Source organism: Rhinolophus sinicus, chromosome 12, assembly GCF_057876585.1.
Source record: "Rhinolophus sinicus isolate RSI-liver-muscle chromosome 12, RSI-T2T, whole genome shotgun sequence".
Classification (NCBI taxonomy): Eukaryota; Metazoa; Chordata; class Mammalia; order Chiroptera; family Rhinolophidae; genus Rhinolophus; species Rhinolophus sinicus.
The window spans coordinates 4057422-4069646 of NC_142512.1; the positions used below are offsets into that span (position 1 = coordinate 4057422).

The 12225-nt window shown below is 56.6% G+C and overlaps 1 protein-coding gene across 4 annotated transcripts in view; it reads right to left on the bottom strand.

Moving 5' to 3' along the window:
* Positions 1 to 12225, bottom strand: part of RAI1 (retinoic acid induced 1) — a 118655-nt gene that overhangs the window by 67706 nt on the left and 38724 nt on the right. Inside the window, exons 1-2 of one of the 4 annotated variants that reach the window (XM_019715717.3) lie at positions 11978 to 12110; positions 11255 to 11378 (exon numbers count right to left, since the gene is read on the bottom strand). The exons of 1 other annotated variant lie outside the window; for it this stretch is intronic. The gene's annotated coding sequence lies outside the window, so the exon portion shown is untranslated. Of the gene's footprint in view, positions 1 to 11254; positions 11379 to 11487; positions 11635 to 11977; positions 12111 to 12225 lie in introns of those variants that run through there. 2 more of the 4 variants (XM_074319792.2, XM_019715716.3) reach the window with 2 other exon arrangements.

A 12225-nucleotide genomic window follows, 5' to 3' on the forward strand; every position in this document is an offset into this window, starting at 1 on the left:
CCTCAGCACAGCCCCCACCACACATACACCCCGTCACCACAAACACATCCACCAGCCCCAGTGTACACACTCGTGTTTGGTCAAGACCTAACGCGGTGCATGGAAACGCCCACCCCTCACAACCACTCACAACCACACCCACAGCATGAAAATCCACTCTCAACACTGGCAGCTCCACCGACACAAGTGCACAGAACATACCCAAAGGCACACACAACGCAGACACACGCCACACACACTTACACACTATCGTCCTCAACACCTTCCCTAGGGCTCTCTGGGTCAAGTTCTGGGGACACAGGGGCAGAAGCCCTCTGTCAGTGTCCCCAACCAGTCTGTGTTGGCAAGGCGAGGCAGCTTCAGTCACTGCCGTGTGTCAACGGGAAATTCAGGGCTCCAGGACCTGGGGCTTAGAAGGGATCAAAAAAGAGAAGAAAGTGCACATCTGGCATCTGCTTGCACATCCACTAAGATAGGGCGCTCTCTCCCTCCTGGAGCAGCACAGGCCATTTCTGGGTCACTTCTAAATGACAGAAAGTTCCTCTCTGGGCGGAACTGAAGCCTTGCAACCTGTGTCCACACAGCCAGGCACCGCTCTCCGAAGTCACAAAGCCCAGTCTTACTGAGATTCCACACGGAGAGGCTCTCCTCCTTGCCCCTTGGCAGGTGGGAGAGGCAAAGGGGACAGCTGCTCTGCAGGAAGGAGGCCTGGAAGTAGCTGAGTGGAGGGTAGGTGGTAGCAGTGCGCGCAGGCTTACACACACACACACTCGCGTGCCCTCTGTGTCCGAGAAGGACCTGAGGTGCAGACACACAGGCAGGCAGGTAACACCCTTCCAGGCCCTGAACCCACACACAGGGAGGGAGGAGGTGGCCCCTGGTTTGCCTCAGGTCTGCCCTGATACCGCGGTGGATGCAAATTCTCAGAGCCTCCAGGCAGGTAGGAGGGGAAAGGGGCTGTAAATCCGTCTCCATTCCCAGGGGCGTCTGCTCCCAGGGGAGGACAATTACCACTTATGAATCCTCCCAATTTAGAACCCGCCTCAAGTAACTGGAACCTCTTGAGCCCCCTTTTTTGATGATCCTTTGGGGACAAGGGAAGGTGTGAATAGACCTTGAACATGCATTTCTATTTGCCCTCAGCCAGGCTCCCTTTGCCATCCCACAACTGGCCATCTCTTGCCTAGAAATGAGGCTCTCACCTGTCCCTCACTCACCCCTGCTCTTAGTCCCTCTCTGTCCAGGAGACCCCTTTGCTTTCTACCTAGATTTCTCTCCTCTAGGAACTGAGATTTTCACTCAAAAATGTGAGGGGGGAAAAATGGCAAATAGTCACACATGAATCTGAATGAACATGTGGTCGTGGGGCCCAGGACGGGACAGCTGGGGGCCAGGCCTCGCGTGGGGTGGAGCGAGGGGCCCCAGGTCTCCCGCTCCCAGATGCAGCTGGGCTTTCTGGAGGCTTCTGCATTGGTATTCTCCACCCCTCACATCCCAAATTACACCAGCTCTCCTGGGATCCTCTTATCGCACGTTGCCGCTTCAGCAAAAGGTTATGTACGAGAACATGGAAATCCCTCCCGCATATTAACTAAAAGAGCATTTTCTTAAATGCACAGGAGAAAGCAGCTCACCTAAGAGCCAATGTTTACAGCAGCTCAGGTCAGAACGAGCACTGGACTGGGAGTCAAGCTAGGGCTGCTCGTTAGGGGCCTGCTCTCACTGGGCCCCGAGCACGCCGCTTCCCCTCCCTGCCCTCCACTGCCTCATCCACTAAGTGACAAAGAAGCCCCCAGGATGGCACTCTACCAGGATTGGATCCGGGTATGGAACCAGCAGAGTCCAATCAGTGTTAATGTTCAGGCTTTTCCAAGCACGTTGTCACCGGCGAGGAGAACTGGGTATCACCCCCATGCACCCTGAGCCCTCACACCTGCTCAGCTTTCCCTCGGCTGTCACCCCCCACCTGGAGCACGCCTCTCCCTTTTTCCTGCCTGGAGAATTTCTGAAAAACACCTTCAAGACCCGCTTTGGAATCAGTTTCTCAGTTCTGAAACTCTGTAGATGATTTTCAGCACTGTAACTGCCCAAGGCCAGCACGAGCTGGGGTGCCAGGATGAGAACCCAGGTCTAAGCAGGGCGCACACCTGACTGAGTGGGCACAGAACCAGCAGAAGGTGGCAGTCCCATCTCAGCTCTGCCTGCAGTGCCCTGTGGGCACGTGGGGCTGCCCACTGTGACCTGCCAATCACTTCAAGAAAAGCAAAATGTAGGATTTTTATGTGAAATCTGGTGTTATTTTTAAAACCCTGTGCTGGCCAGTGTCCATCTGAGGGTGTCGCCAGCAGACAACCTCTGGCCTGACTCAGGCCCGAGTCTCTCTGCCCTCCTCTGAGGACAGAGAAGGGCAGCTCTGAAGGGGAGGTGGGGGGTGAGGGCAGGGGCAAAGCCTGGGCGGCAGAACTGCAGAACGTGCTTTAACTTGCAAGGAAATGGCCGGGCAGCAGTGGCCTCCTTGGGTCTCAGTGTGCTCTTCTGTCAAATGGGGACAGTAACAGAGTCCACCTGTTATGTGAGGAGAGAAGCGGAGCTGAACGAAGCCCCTTGAGAATAAGCTGGGAAGGTACCAGGAACATGAACGAGGGAGAGAGGGAGGGAGGGAGGAGCGGGAATTCTGTTAGTTCCCCTCACTGTCAGGATGTGCTCCCCTTGGCCAATCCCACTGCCAGGGCTACAGGAACCCCAAGGTAATGAGCCCTGTACCTGAGAGAAAGTATACAGAAAGGGGCGGCTCTTGCCTCGAACCACCCAGTGGGTGAGTGTGTGAAGGACAGTATCAGCTGAAGGCGCTGGTGGCCGACTCTCCCCCACCCCCAGTGTGACCTATGCTCCCAGCTTCACTGCCCGCTCTCCAGAAGGAAGACACCAAACACGGGGAGTGTCATGAGGGGTTTGGGAAGGTCTGCCCTGCCCGGGACGCCACCTCCCTTGGGCTTAAGCTGTACCTGCCCCTTCACAAATACCTGGCACAGAGGGCAACGCTGGCACATGGCCCTGGGTTCATCCCCAGCTGAGTTTCTTACAACAGCCCATAGGATCTTAAACCAGAGTTGCTTGACTTCTCCAAGCCTCACTTTCTTCACCTGTAAAATGGGGATGGCAGGAAACTTTCCCTAGCAGGGTGGGGTTGGAGACTGGAAATAACAAGTGCTCAGGGCCTACACCAGGCGGCCTGGCCAAGAACATGATCTGAGCAGTAGGATTCCAGGCATCATTCTCTTCACACACCGCCCCCCGCCCCTTCCCAGACTGCCCTGACCCCCAAGCTCTTCTTCCTGCCTCCTCCCGGGCTCGGGTGCATTTCTCTCTCTCTGAGCCAAGCCTTCTCCGAGGGAATTACAATCTGCAGGGCTTTAATTACTGGTCCCGGAGGACCACCACCTCCTTCCATAGCCGAGACTTAGTCATTCTTCCCAGGGCTTGGTGACAGGCTGCAGGGCTGGGCCAGGCCCCTACTTCCCTCTGGAGCAGCGCCCCAGGCCCACAAGACAGCTGGCCAGCTTGGCAGGGAGGGAGCCGCAGGGAGGAATACGGGAGGAAGGTCTTGTCCAGTCCCGGGCCCACCAGTTAGCATCAGAGGATTCAGGACTTCTGAAGTCAGGAACTCTGACTTGCTCTGAAATCAGAGAAATCAAGAATTCTGAGGAAGGAAACTGAGGCCCTCCGAGGAGAAGGGGCATGCCGAAGGTCATGCGACCCCACCAGGTCCGCGTCTGATCCAGCTTCGCTCCTCCTTGGCCCCACAGCTATGCTCCAGCTGTGGCCCTGCAAAGGGCGCCCTTCTTTTCCCACTGCCTGCAGGACAAGTCCTTTCACGGCACTCAAGGCCCCAGACCCCTCCCAGCCTCCCCTCCTGCCTCTGACTCCTTCATTCCCACCCACCATCTGACCTTCTGGAACTCTCCTAGCCCTTTGATGCCTCCAGGCCTTCTGGCACGCTGTGAGCTGCTGCCTACTGCAGTCAAATGTTTCCCCTTTCCAGACTTGAGGCCCAAAGCCCCTCCTCTGGGAGGCCCGCAGACTCCTGGGCAGGGCCTGGATATGCCTCCTCTGGGGCAGACATGAGGCAAACGTACGCTGAACGCTGAACTATTCAATACTACTCTTACTGAAGGAAACGAAACTCGACCTGTAAACAGGTGTGCATCAGATGCCCCCCGACACCCCTGCCTGTTGCACCCCATCAACGGGAACAGCTGTGGGAACTCCGTCGTCATGCAGGGGTCAGGCTGACCAGTTCTAGTCGTGTCCTGGCACCCCTGTTCCTACACCCTCACCTCTGAGATGGCTAAGAAAGCCTGGGGTCAGTGTGGGGCATGCGTGAGGTTGGCACCATGCAGTTCTCAGGGCCTGCACACCGAGGGTCAAGGCCAGACATAGGGGACAGTTATAGTGACACATGGGTAATAGCTATTAAGCCAGGAGGCTGCAAACTGGTGGCCCAGGGTCTGAATCTGGCCACAGGTGGGATGCTGGATTAGGTGACAACATCCACCAACCAAATGTCACGTAAACATCTGAATCACGGTTCCTGAGAAGGTGGATGACAGATACCCCATATGCCACCGTGGCAGAGCTGAGCTGCCACACCCCAGGGGAGCCAGGAAGCCCCCAGCCCTCATTAGCACTGTCTGCTGGCCCTGCAGGGCCTAGAGGCTGGTGGCCCGTGCATTATGCAAACATGAGTTTGATCACTCCTCCAAGGTAACACGTTTGCATTTTAAGCAGGGTCTCCAGTGCTGTGACCCTCGGGCCTCGGAAAGGCAAGAAGGGGGTCATTTTGCAGGAAGGCAGATCCCATGTGGCTCAAGGTACTCTCAGGGGGTGGTACTTTGCAGGGATGACAAGGGCAAGCAGGGTCTCTGTCTGCTTCAACTCGAAGCGCTTTCTGAGGGATGAGCCAACATCTGCCGGCCTCTCTCCCAATTCTCCCTTGGGAACATGCGATGCTAACTTTTCTTGTCCCATCTGCCCCCTCTGATTCCTCATAACACCATTTCTGGACCCAGAGCCCTACCATTAGTCAAATTCCCCCTAAGAATGTGGGACTTGGTCCAGGACCAACACCCCTCCCTTTCCCAGTCATTCTATGTAATACCTTCACTGATGCAGCTTGGGGAGGGGGGCAGACCAATGAACTTCTAGCTCCTACTGAGATGACAGTCACCTTAACCACAGACTGTCTCCTAGAAAGTGCTGGAGCAACGACGTGTCTCCCTCCCCAGAAGCCTGCAAACCCAAGGGTCCCCCCACCCCCCGCCATGGCAAGACACAAGTGCCCTGGACAGGTGCACAGATGAACCCTTAATGAGCCCCTCTGTGCGTCTGGATGCCGCCAGGCACTTGAACAAATTTGACCTGGTTTTCCTTACTTTCCTGACCGTCCTGTCAGGAAAAAGCTATGATTCCCCATTCACAAAGGGGAAACTGAGGCTCAAAGAGGTGGGGAAAGCCCTTGCGCATGGCCAGAGCTCTCACGTGCTTCTGGAAGGGGCTAACCTAAAGCTGGTCTCCTCTCAGAGCAGCTGGGCCGGGCGCGGGGCTGTTAGTGAACGTGTGAGTGGCAAGGGTAGGGCAGCTGGGTCTCCACAAATGCCGATGGGAAAGAGCTCACTCGACTGCTTACTCTCTTAAGAACCATAACAACACTTGACTCTGGGGTACAGATTAAAGGCCACTTGGCTTACTATTATTATTATTACATTATTATTTTGACTACTTTTTCTACCACTGCAGTCCTTCCAGGGCTGACTAGGGGTGAGAAAACCAGGCAAGGCAGAGCGTGACCAGTCCCAGACTTTTTCCAGAAAGGTCTTGGTGGCATATACCCTGGAGTGTGTGTATGCAGTGACCAGCAGGCCCCAAGGGGCACCTGTGGCTGGTCTAATGTAGAATCATCAGCCAGCTTGGGGGACAGTGGGAAGATGCAGCAGCAGGCCCTACCCAGGCTGGCGAAGGTGGCATGAGTCAGACCAGAGCTGCACCAGGCTGGAGAGTTGGCAGGCTCCCCACATGAATGGGCTTCATGGCCCTGCCCCCTGTGCAGCTTGGACCTCAGAAAGGAACAATCTCAGGGGTACTCTGGAGGATGAGGGCTTGTCCTCCACGCCCCAGCTCGCCAGGGGTCCTGCAGAGGGAGGACCCCTCATCGTGAGTCTGGGGGCAGCTGGGAGTTAGGAAGAGGGCCTGGGCTTTGGGGTCAGATGACTAGGTCCAGCCTTGGGTTCCCAACAGACCTCAAGCAAGTCACTTCTCTGTAAAATTGAAACCACAAACACTGACTCGCAGAATCTGTGCAAACAACAGGTCTGGTGCCCAGCCTATGAATGGGGATCCACGGGGCTGGTGGCTGCCACCCAGCTCCTGGGACCTCAGAGAGCACCACTGCAGGAGGGGGAGGGTGTCTTTAAAATTCAAAGAAGTAGCTGAAATCTGCCTCAGCACATATCCCCAACACCTCGCCCCCTTCAAGGGCTGGGGCTTGGGCTGGCTGTGCCCTGCAGCTGGACCCTGCCCCATTCTGCATCTTCTGGTCTCAGCCTCTCCCCGGCTGTGGGATGTGAGTAGGAATGGCTCAATCAGGATATAATCGTTTTTAATTAACGTGCGGATCATTTCACAGGCTGATCTCCTTGGAGACCAGAGGGAAGATAGTCTTTTAAGATTTCCTTTTGCCTCCCCCCACCCACCCCTCCAAGTGGAAGGCCGCCTCCCCCCCCTTCACCCACCCAGCTGCAACCTTGAAAGCAGCACAAAAGCCTGCTGCCGGGATTCCTCTTGGGGCCATTAGGAGGAAAGTGTCTGCTCACATACAGTCTCACAGGCATGTGCCCAAGCTCAGGGGTACGCTTCCCACCCACCCCCCCGCCCCAAAATGCACAAGAGGGATCAGAGACGCACAGCTGGGGACACACACACACAGGCATGCATACACGCACAAGTGCCAAAGCTGAAAGGCACACAGACCCCTTAAGAAACATACAAACGGGATCCAAGGCACACAAACATGGGCACACATACACACCCAGGCTGACAGGCACATCAACCCCCAAAGCACACAAACAGGATCAGACACACAGACACGCACACAAAGGTGTGAATGCGCCTACAGGAACACAATTCCAAATACCCACGCACAGGACGGCTGTTCTAAACCTCCAAGGCCAGTGGGTGTGCTGGCGGGGTGGGAGGGAGGTCCCTGTCCTGAGATGGGAGCCACAGTCACCTTGCCCCCTACAAACACCCTGGCCCCAGCCCCCTTTCTTCGCTGCTGCAAGGCCCAGCAACATGGAGGTGCCCTGCCACCTGCCCCACGGGGAAACGTATGAACAGAGATGCCACCAAGGTCTTGCCACCCTGCCACCCACCTGGTCTGGATCCTTCTGACCGCCGAGCTCTCCAAACAGCTGTCTCCCTCAGCCCTGACAGAGCTGACCCCAGATTTCCAGCCTTTCCAGTCATCACTAACACACACACTAGAGTGATGTCCCCAACCTCTCTTCTGGGTGCAATGAGGCTGGGGTGTGGTGGGGGAGGGACTTTCTCTTTTTTTTCTTCATTTCCTTCCTTCCTGACCTTCCCTCCCTTTCCTAATCCTTTCCTTTCTCTCCCACTGTCTCCCTTTCCATTCTTTTCTATCTCTCTTCTTTCCTTCTCTCTTTCCCCTTCCTCTCCAGGGGGCCTCCTGGTGAATATCTGTGCCAACACCTGCCCTCAGCTTCTGAACAGACCCATTGCTAGCTTTTTGGACAAACAAATTGAGGCACGGGGTAGGGGCACGACCACTAGGTCCTCTGACATCTGCAGGACCACCTTTCTCACTGCACCTGCTTTGGGTCCTCTTGGGTGATCCCAGATCCCATGGACACAGCCAGCGTGTGTGACACGAAAGATTTAGAGGCCTGTCTGGTACACCAGCTGGTGAAACCAGGGCGCGCTGGGTGCTTCTCTCTTGGGCTCTCAGTGCCTCCACCTGAAAAATGGGCAAGGTCAGCCTAAAGGACCCCTAGAGACTGTTCCCAGGTGCAGGAACCAAAATGGTGTATCAGTAGCCCTTTCTGGACTGCTGCATGTCCCAGCAACTACTGTGTGACCTTGGGACTCACTTCCCTTCTCTGGGCTCCCATTTTTCTCTTCTGTCAAAGGAGAGGGGTCAGACAGGTGATTCATCACTAACGCTCTTTTTGGTTCTGATAGAAGGTTCTAGATTGTGCTGGAAGGAAGAACAGTGTACCACTTCTCAGAGAAAAATGAGAAGCCCATTTCTTTCACTGCAGGCATGTCGGAGCCTTTGGCATCAGCAGAATCATTTTCAGGAAATCATCTTAAACATTAAAAAAAAAAAAAAAAGCTTTCTACACAAAATATATCCACTACCCCATTCATCAGGAGCACACAGAACGTTGAACAAAAGGGGTCTATGAAGTAATTGACGGTACATCCACCAGATTGGAAAAATCTAAAGACATTAACCGTGGTGTTTATGAAGAGCTGGTTACAAAACAGGAAAAGGCTCCCGCCAGCGCCAACAGAGAAAGCAGGATATACACTGAATACAGAGAATGACGACAAAGCTTTTAAAAAACCAACCAACCACCAAGCCAACAAAAACTGCAAAGGACGACATCAAAATATTAATGTTGTCATAGTTCATTAAGACTGTCAGTAACCTTTTTTTTATTTTTCAGATTTTCTATGAACCATATTTTAAGACACATATATCAAAAAGCTGTTTTTTTAAATGACTACATGCCTCCAATTGAGAAACTTTCCCCTTTCATTCATTTATTCATTCATTCATCACTGATTCATTCACTCTTGCATTTGTCCAGCCAAAGCTGAGGGCACATCGTGTGCCTGGCCCCGGTGCTTTAAGATCTGCAGGGAATGGTTCTCACCTGCAGGAAAACGGAACTGTAGGGTGGGTGGGGAAAAGACAGCCCCTCAAATAACTCCACACCAAGGGGTTTGTGCCATAACGGAGCCCCCCCAGTGAGAAAGAAATCAATCCTGTTGGTGGGTCCTGCCCCCGAGGGGCCTCACCCACGTTTGCCCTCAGCTCCTGGGGTATCAGTCCAGTTTATGGGTCAGAAACTCACCCTTAACCACCAAGCCTCCACTGAAGATGGGGAATGGGGCAAGTGCTGAAGAACCCCACCCCCACGGGGATTCCACTTTCAGTTCCAGCGGCTCTGGCAAATAACCCCTTTTCCCTCAGGGCCACAAAGCCGCTACCTGGCTGCAACACTCTCTCTGGGCTCTTATTTCAGCCTCCCCTAAGGTCCCTGAACGAGGCACCACCTAGCCAAGTCCTGTCTGGCTGCGGCGACCACGAAAGGAGCACAGGGCAAGGAATTTGCGAGCTCCCGTCAGCCAACCACAGGCAGTTAGCACGTCAAAGGGTCCGACTCCCAGTTCCTGAAGTGAGGGGGCTGACAGATTTCTGGGGAGGGTTAACTCTTTCTATTCCCGGACCAAGTCACAGAACGGCTTGAAAACTGTCTGCCACCGCCCCTCCCCCCCAGGTGCCTCCCTTTAAATAGGAAGAATTTCCTTCACCTGCCTGGGTTTCCAGAGTGAGGTCCCTGGGCCTGGCTTTTTCTTTTCCTACCCCAGGAAAAGAAAGGGAGGAGTCCCCTTTAACCCTTCGGCTGCTCGCCTGGCAATCCAATTAAGGCAGATTTTCATTGATTCTTCTCCAGTCCCACTCCCGTTCCAACTAACCCTTCACCCGTTCCACATTCCCCACAAAGGAGCAAAAGGATCTGGGCCCTTTGAGTGCGGAGAAGCCTTTGACCTCGTGGCCCCCACTTTGAGTTGAACCCCCCTCAGGATTGCGATCCCCAGAAATTCTCTGGCCTAGCACTCCCTTCCCATGGCCCCGGTGGTTAAAGAAGTTCCCACCACTCCCCTCCCCCCTTTTTCCCTTCCCCCAGCCCTTGAGGGAGGGAGCAAGGCGTCCGGATCTCCGGGTCACCAGAGCAGCGTCTGCTGTGGATCGCAGGAGGCAAACACTTCGTCACACACACACTCACACACACACACACACACACACACACACACGCGCGCCCCACCCTCGGCATCACCTCTGAAGCCCGCATTGTACTTGAGGGGAGGAGGCCGAGTTGGGGAAGGAGGCTGAGTTGGGGGCCCCTCCAACGTGCCTGAAGTCACCAGCCAATCACCAAGCCCAAGAGGGGCTAAAATCCACCACCCGCGGCCGAGAACCGAATCCTCGAGCCTCCCTCGCGCATCCTACCTCGCCCCCGCCCCTCCCCTCAGGCGCCATCCGACGTCAACGTTTCTAACCCAAACAAGCCCCTCCCCCTCCCCCGGCGCCGGGTCAGTAGCCCCAGGAGAGAACGAGCTGTACGACCACCCCCCACCCCGACAGCAGAAGCGCGAGATTTCATTGTCAGGCTGGCCACTCTTGCGCGCGTGAGGCGGGGGTGCAAGGCAGCGGGGCTATCCCGCAGGCTCTGAAGCGGGGAGTGGGGAAGGGTCTCCAGGGGAAGTGTTTGAAGCTGCTCCTCCAGCTCTGTCCAGATCCGGAAGCCGCCGGGGGAGGGAGGAAGGCGGGGGTGGGGAGAGCGCGACCTTAAGCGCTCGCGGGAGGCAAGGAGGGGCAGCCGCAGCCGGGGGAAGCGTCCGGAGGCGTCGGGGGCGCCGAGTCCCCGGGGAGGCTGCGCTCTCGGGAAGTTTCCCACCGATTAGCCGGAGCAGGACAGGGGGCGCAAACGGCCCTCCCCCGCCTGACCGCTCCAGGACGCAGATTGCGAACTTGAGCAAAACTCCTTCCTCCGGCGTCTCACCTCCCCATCCGCGGCTGCTAGCTCCGCCATCTCAGCCCCCTGCCTTCCGCCAGTACCACCGTCGCCAAGACCGTGGAGGAAAGGGGAGGGGGGGGATCCCCAGCACAACCAAATTAAGGCCAAAAAAAAAAAAAAAGGAAAGAAAGAAATTCCTTCTCCTGAGACCGATTCCCTCAACCAGCGTGGAAAACCCCCAAAGCATGCAAATCTGCAACTCCAGCCAAGATCGCAGCGCGCGGGAGGGGTGCCGGCGGTAGGCGGCGACCCCCGCCGGCAGCCCCGGGTTTGGAGCAGGTCTGAGCGCGGCGGCGGGCTGGGGGCTCCAGGAGCCCTCGCGCTCCGAACAGCCCCCCAAAGACACAAAGCTCTGCCACCAACAATACCTGCGGGCTCCTCCTGTGTCTCCCCAGCGCCGGCGCCGCGCGTCTTGCCGTCTCCCTTTCCCCGCGCGGTCTCTCTCCTCCTCGAGCGCGCGCCTCTTCCAGAACGCGGCGGCCAGATGAGATCCTTGGGAGAAAAAAATGTGAGCGCTCGCACGATTCCTTTCTCTTCGCCCGCCACTCGCTGCAGCCCCCGGCTCGCTCCTTTCTCCTTCGCGCTCCCGCGCGCGCCGCACCTCTCGCGCCCCGCGTTTCCTTCTCAGCAGCCCCTGCGAGCGCCCTCAGTAGCCATTATTCACCGGCCGCCGGGGGACAGGAGGTAATTAGAGACCGCCCCGTGGCCGCATCCACTCGGCAAGCGCGATGCGGGCGCTGGGCGCGCGCGGGGAGGGGCGCGCGACGAGGGGGCTTGACTGCGCGCAGCCCGCGCCCCAGACGCGGGGGAGGGGAGGGGAGGCGGAGGAGGGGGCAGGGAGGGAGTAGAGGAGGGAAGGAGTGTTGAGCTCCGGACGCCAGCGGGAGGAGGGGGCTCCAGGGACAGGCTCCCGCGGCTCTCGCCGCGGGGGCTCGGGGTCACGCGCTGGGAGGCTCCGAAGCGCTTAGGGACTGGGGCGGTGGGGGTGTGTGTGAGTGTCTCCGTTTCTGTGTATGTGTGTGTGCGCGCGCGTGTGTGTCGGAGATAGAAGGGGAGGGAGAGAACGCTTTAATATTTTTCCAGTGACTTACGAGTCGATGGGTGAGCTCTTGGTGGCGCGTTTAGGTCCGTGTGTGTATCAGTGTGGCTGTATATTTCTGGTTTGTCCTACGTGTGAATGTCACGGGGTGTGCGGGTCTGGCTGCGAGCTGTGAATGGCTGCGAGCTGTGAATGTGTCTCTGGGTCTCCGAGGGACTGAGTGATGCGGTGTCTGTGTGGGGTCGTGTGTGTGCGCGATTGTTTATAGGGGGCTTGTGTGACTGCGTGGGTGGGACTGCG